Source organism: Chelonia mydas, chromosome 14 (genome assembly GCF_015237465.2).
Source record: "Chelonia mydas isolate rCheMyd1 chromosome 14, rCheMyd1.pri.v2, whole genome shotgun sequence".
Classification (NCBI taxonomy): Eukaryota; Metazoa; Chordata; order Testudines; family Cheloniidae; genus Chelonia; species Chelonia mydas.
The window spans coordinates 5,483,001-5,489,686 of NC_051254.2; positions in this window are offsets into that span (position 1 = coordinate 5,483,001).

Here is a 6,686-nt window from a genome sequence, read left to right on the forward strand (position 1 = left end):
GGCATCTCTAAAAATCATCCTGGGGGTGCAAGAAACTGCCTGAGCCAGTAGTTATAATGAGCAACAGCAAGCAAATATATGAAAATCCCCAACCAGCTAGCTAATATGCTATCTGACAAAATTCCTTCCCAGCAACAGGCATTGGCAAGGGACATCATTCAGGTCTCCTAGAATCACTCCGTGTATTATTAGCGCACTGTTGTTGGTGCTATTTCAGAATTTCCAGTACACCAACTGATAATTTTAGTCAGTACGGTCTGAAAGAATACCACCAATAAACTATTTTAGGGTTAAGTACATCAGCAGTTGCTAATACTGTACTTTACAAGGCTCAATAAGTTATTGAGCTAAGCTGTCAGTTTGCAAAATAAAACCAAACACCGTATTTAACCTACATACTTGTGCTTAGAGTATATGAAAAATGCGTTTTATTTTCCATAGAGAGAAATCTTTGCTTGCTGCAGTTGATGGGTGTCAGCGATTGTGATTAGAGGCATGTAAATGTTGTGTTGATAAATACGTTTTGCGAGATTCATTGTTCGACGTGTGACAAAAATGCAGTTTGCTGTATTGTAACTTGATTAAATTTTAACCTTGCAAAAACAAAGCGAATTGCAAGAAAAATGGTATAAAGTAGGTTGTAATTCTGTAACAAAGGGTTTATAATTGTCTAGATTCATGGGTGATATCTTAGCCCCATTGAAATCAGTGGGAGTTTTGCCGTTGACAAAAATTGCCACTCCTTTCAAGAAAGTGTACCTTTCCCATGCAAATTTTCATTTTGTCAAAAAAAACCAAACCAGTTCTACTTTTATGCTTTAAAATAATACATCCAAAGGAAACATTTTTTGAAAAGCATCCATCTAAACACACCTGTGTATACCAAAGGGTATGTCTACACTGCAATTAGAAACCTCCAGCTGGCCCATGCCAGCTGACTTGAGCTTGCAGGGCTTGGGCTAAGGAGCTGTTTAATTGTAGTGTAGATGTTTGGGCTCAGGCTGGAGCCCGGCCTGTAGGACCCTGAGAGGTGGGAGGGTCCCGGAGCTCGGGCTGCAGTCCAAGCCCAAATATCTACACCTCAACTCACCCCTGTGAGCCTGAGCAGTTGCATGGGCCAGTGACTGGTATTTAATTGCAGTGTAGTCATATCCTCAGAGCACATGTATTCTAAGTCTTGACCCACACTTGAAACTTGAAAGCAGTAGGTCAGACTAGATCATCACAATGATAGTCCCTTCTCGCCTTGGAATCTATGAATCTTGTACTTTTTGCACAAGCAATGAAAACCTTTGAATTCAAAAGGTATCTCAGTTTGTTAACTATATCAGGAACAAAACGAAGCATGCACAATTCTAGTTAACTTTCAGTGGCAATTTTTTCATGTGTCTGAGGGGAGTCTAGAGCCCTAAGACTTTAAACAGTGTCTTGGACTACACAGTGCCATGGCAATGAGACTGAAAATATGGCATGTCACAAACTGCAATGATGAGAGGCAGTATTGGCATGATCTGGCTGAAAAGGAATCATCAAGCTGGATGCTGCTTTAGAGCTTGATGCAAACCTTATTAAGTCAACAGGAGTCTTATCCACTGGGCTTTGGATGATAGAATTATAGGACTGGAAGGAACCTCAAGAATTCTTCTAGTCCTGTCCCCTGCACTCGAGGCAGGACGAAGTATTATCTAAGCCATCCCTCACAGGTGTTTGTCTAACCAGCTCTTAAAAACCTCCAATGACAGAGATTCCGCAACCTCTGTAGGCAATTTATTCCAGTGCTTAACTACCCTGAAGTTTTTCCTAATGTCCAATTTAAGTCCATTGCTTCTTGTCCTATCCAATTTTTCTTCCTCCTTGTAACAACCTTTTATGTACTTGAAAACTGTCCCCCGTCAATCTTCTCTTCTCCAGATGAAACAAACCCAATTTTTTCAATCTTCCCTCATAGGTCATGTTGTCTAGACCTTTAATCATTTTTGTTGCTCTTCTCTGGACTTTTCTCCAATTTGTCCACATCTTTCCTGAAATGTGGCACCCAGAACTGGACACAATACTCCAGTTGAGGCCTAATCAGTGTGGAATAGAGTAGAAGAATTACTTCTCGCATCTTGCTTACAACACTCCTGCTAATACATCCCGGAAAGATGTCTGCTTTTTTTGCAACAGTGTTACACTGCTGACTCATACTTAGCTTGTGGTCCAGTATGACCCCCAGATCTCTTTCCACAGTGCTCCTTCCTAGGCAGTCATTTCCCATTTTGTATGTGTTCAACTGATTGTTCCTTCCTAAGTGGAGTACTTTGCATTTGTCCTTATTGAATTTCATCCTATTTACTTCAGATCATTTCTCCAGTTTGTCCAGATCATTTTGTATTTTAATTCTATCCTCCAAAGCACTTGCAACCCCTCCCAGCTTGGTATTGTCCGCAAACTTTATAAGGGTACTCTCTATGCCATTTTCTAAATCATTGATGAAGATGTTGAACAGAACCAGACCCAGAACTGATCCCTGCCAGACTCCACTTGATATGCCCTTCTAGCTTGACTGTGAACCACTGATATCTCCTCTCTGGGAAAAGTTTTCCAACCAGTTATGCACTTACCTTATAGTAGCTCCATCTAGGTTGTATTTCCCTAGTCTGTTTATGAGGTCATTAGAGACAGTAACAAATGCCTTACTAAAGTCAAGATGTACTACATCTACCGCTTCCCCCCATCCACAGGGCTTGTTACCCTGTCAAAGATCATCATGCCCTTTATTACTACCATATAACACAGCTCAGTCACTCCTGTGTATTAATTCTGCTGCTATAGATGTGTTCCAATTCTGATGACTTTTTTATTATTTCCAATACTCCTGAAGGGGCATAGGCAGGAATATTACTAGTTAAAAATGTTTTGGATCCATTTGTGCTGTACATGACAAGCTTAAAAACAAGGCACCAGAATTTCTCTTCCAGCCATCACTGGAGTGCGAGTTGGACTAGACTGTGTTCCTGCCAAACTCAAAGCTACAGGGCCTTACTGTTTTGGCGAAGAGTACAAACAATTTCCATTGTGCTGTTCAGGGGGGAAAGTATATACAAAGCTGTTGAATCTTGCAGTTTTATGTGTTTTCATTTGGCAGATGGAAACCGTAAGCATTGAACAAATCTGTTTATCTAATAGGTCAAATTTCTGATGTATTTTAGCAAGTGAAAGTCATCATTAGTGTGTTCATTCCTTTAAAAGTGTGAACCAGTTCATGCGGAACAAAGAACAGAAAGCTAACAGTGGTGGAATACAGCCTGCCAAAGGCAGGATCACTTTATAATCTATCCATTTCTTCCAATGTCTTTGAAAAGCATCATTACAACTGTATACATCTTCCTAATTTATCTCTGGCCATCACCCCCGAGTTTATCTGATACAAGCTCTTTTGTTTCATTCTTATCAATCTTAGCTCCTCATCTATTCCGGGTTCTGACGCTGCTGCCGTCACAGTGGTATTTGAATGCACCATAACACTCGTGATTCAATATAGAGCACAGGAGTGGGACTCGGGTTATGTTAGAGTGACCAAATAGCAAGTGTAAAAAATCGGGACAGGGGGTGGGGGGTAATAGGTGTCTATATAAGAAAAAGCTCCCAAAATCTGGACTGTCCCTATAAAATTGGGAATCTGGTCACTCTAGGTTATGTCTATGCTGCGAGCTAGGAGCATTGCTCTTCTGCTGGTGTGCACATGCTCGCCGTTGTGCTCCTCAAGCTAGCGGCAGTATAAATAGCAGTGTAATCGCAGTAGCTTGGCAGCGGATGCATGGCTGAGCTGTGCCAAGTACAACCTCACCTGAGTCCATTGGGTGTGCATTCAGCTTGGTTTAGCTGTGCCTCTACTGCCCTGCTATCGATACTCTCGCTAGCACGATGAGTGCAAATGTGAGTGAGTGTTTACAGTCGCAGGGGAATCACACCCCTAGCTTGTTGTGTAGACGTAGCTTCAGAAGACTCGGGTTCTACTCCTGCTTCTGTCATTGGCCTGCTGGGTGATCTTGGGCAAGTCACTTTACCCCCATCTGTGCCTCAGTTTCCCCATCTTTAAAAGAGGGATAATTATATTTACCTACCTCCCTTTCTAAAGCACTTTCCCATATACAAATGGAAGCCCTATATAAGAGGTAGGCATTATTTATTATTTCTCTGTAGTGCCTAGAAGCCGCAACTGAGATTGGGACCCCTCACTGCTAGGCACTATACATTCATACGCGTAGCAAGACAGTCCCTGTGCTGAAGAGCTTACTATCTATGTGGACAAGGTAGACAAAGGGAAGGATGATCCATGTTTATTTTATGGATCAGAAACTAAGGCACAAAGAGATTGAGTGAGTGACTTGTCCAAGATCACACAGGAAATCTGTGGCAGAGACAGCAATTCAATTTAGATCTCTTTGATCCCCAGTCCAGCACTTGAACCTGAAAACCATTAAGAAGCCATTTGTAGATTTCAAAAAATAACACACAGCATTTTCCATCCATATGTATTCAAGTTTTTTTCAGTGAGTCTGATTCAGCTCTCTTCACATTCCTTTGGATTTGTTTCCTGGGTATAGTTTATAGAGCAAGTTTTACGAGAACAAATGCTTGCGCATTACAAAGTGAGTTCCAATACTGGCACCAAACCATGCTCGCAATCGTTCAGTCCATTAGCAGACAAAATATAGCACGTGAAATCCTGGTACCATTGAAGTCAGTGGTGAAACTCCCATTGACTTCACTGCATCTAGGATTTCACTCTATGGGACTTACAAGACCATTTGCTAACTAAGGGGATACACACTTACTCTGGGCCAAGCTCATTGCTCACCCCAGAAGCTCCTTTCATTCCTCCATTCCCCACCCCTCCCAACAATCTGTGACCACGCTTTTGTCCCCTTCTATTTCAGAGACTCTGCAAACCAACCTTCCTTTGTACCGAGGGCTCTGTGCATACCCCATTCCACTATGCCATATGCCAGAGGTCTGTGTGCCTCTCATTCATCCCTGTCCCCATACCGGATCCTCCATTCTCCCCCACCTCCGAGGATCCTGTGAGAATCCTCGTTCTCTACTTCCCCTATGCCAAGGCTTCTTTGTACCCCCCCCCCCAACACGATGGTCCCCCATTGTCCCACCCCATGCCAAGGGGTCTTTGTGCCTCTCATGGTAACCCACCACTATTTCAGTTTTTTCCTGTTGAGAAAAAAAGGTCATTCACAGTGTCAACATGTTAAACTCTATTGGGAGGTCTCAGGTTGGGCAGATTTGGGGCTGGGAATTTCTTTTCTATCAAAAGAGATTTCAACTCTTCATCCCAATTGTGGATAGTTAAACATTTCAAAATCTCAGTTTTTTCCCCTGGCACATGGGAACTGTTTCTCAGTCAGCTCTAACTGCAATGCTGGAAGGTGTAAATGTCTGCCATCACCAGGTCCATTGATCTATATACATTAAAGATGGTAACCAGATGTCAGAGGCTGTGTGTGTCCCCCCCTTTCCTCCTTCTAATTTTCCAATTTTCACCAAAATCAACAAGGTACTTCTTTGCTGAGAACATTTCTTGAAATTATGGAATTGGACTGCAGTGTTCAATTGTTATCCCATTACAAATAGAGAAATGACATCAAGTGGAGTGTAGGGCTTTGCAAGCTCAGCCAATGAAACATCACAACTCAGATTTAGTGCAAAACCTGTCAAAAATGCCTAATTGACTCTGGAGCCTCTGGCTCAGACTTGTAAAGGTATTTAGGTGTTGCTCTGCTCAGCATTGCAGCACTTAACTGATTTAGGAGCCTTAGTCTTATTTCCCAAAGTTACTTGGATACTTAGGAGCCCAAATGCCATTTACTTTCAATGAGATTTAGGTTCCTAAGCGCCTAGAGACAAGATTTTCAAATATATTTTGGCATCTACATGTGTAGCTAGGAAACTACGGGGATTTTCAAAAGCATTTAAGCTGCATAGATGCTGTTGAAATCTTTATCCTTTGAATATTCATCATCAGTACATAAGGTAAACATATGTTATATTCATCAAATAATGTATACTTTTGAGACAATCATAAGCTGGTTACAGATGAGGTACAAACAGAAAAGTAAAGAAATTCTGTAGCTTGCTACAGGTCCATTAAGTTCCCTGAACGATCAAATCTCTTTCAAATAACAAAACAGATCCTGATCATAGGTTTGGGTGTAAATTCAGACTTGTGCACAGGTGTAAATGATTATAAGATTCAAGGCAGTGAAGTATCAGGCCCAAGGTAAGTTTCAAAAATGTCCCTGACTGTGTTAGTACTGTGGGTTCAGAATTCCTTCAGACATTCCCTTTATAACTCTTCCTTAGTACGGAGTTAAGAATCCCAGTAATGCACTTGCTCTCTAGTTTTATGGTGAATTGCAAATGTCAAATGTCTCTTCCTACTGGAACTATAAACATACACTGACTTGCCGCCCCAGCCCATTAAAATTGATCATTTAATTCATCCCCAAAGCTGTTGTCCATTAGCAGTTTCTTAAGCTAAAGGGTGTTTTGCAACACTCCAGTCTAAATAATGAAAGGGGAAAATAACATAATTATGTGCTGACATTCTGAGTTATTTTATAATCCACTTTTATCTCTGACACTCCTTCCCCTCCCCAGCTATGCTATTCCCGTCTCTGCTCTCTCGCATC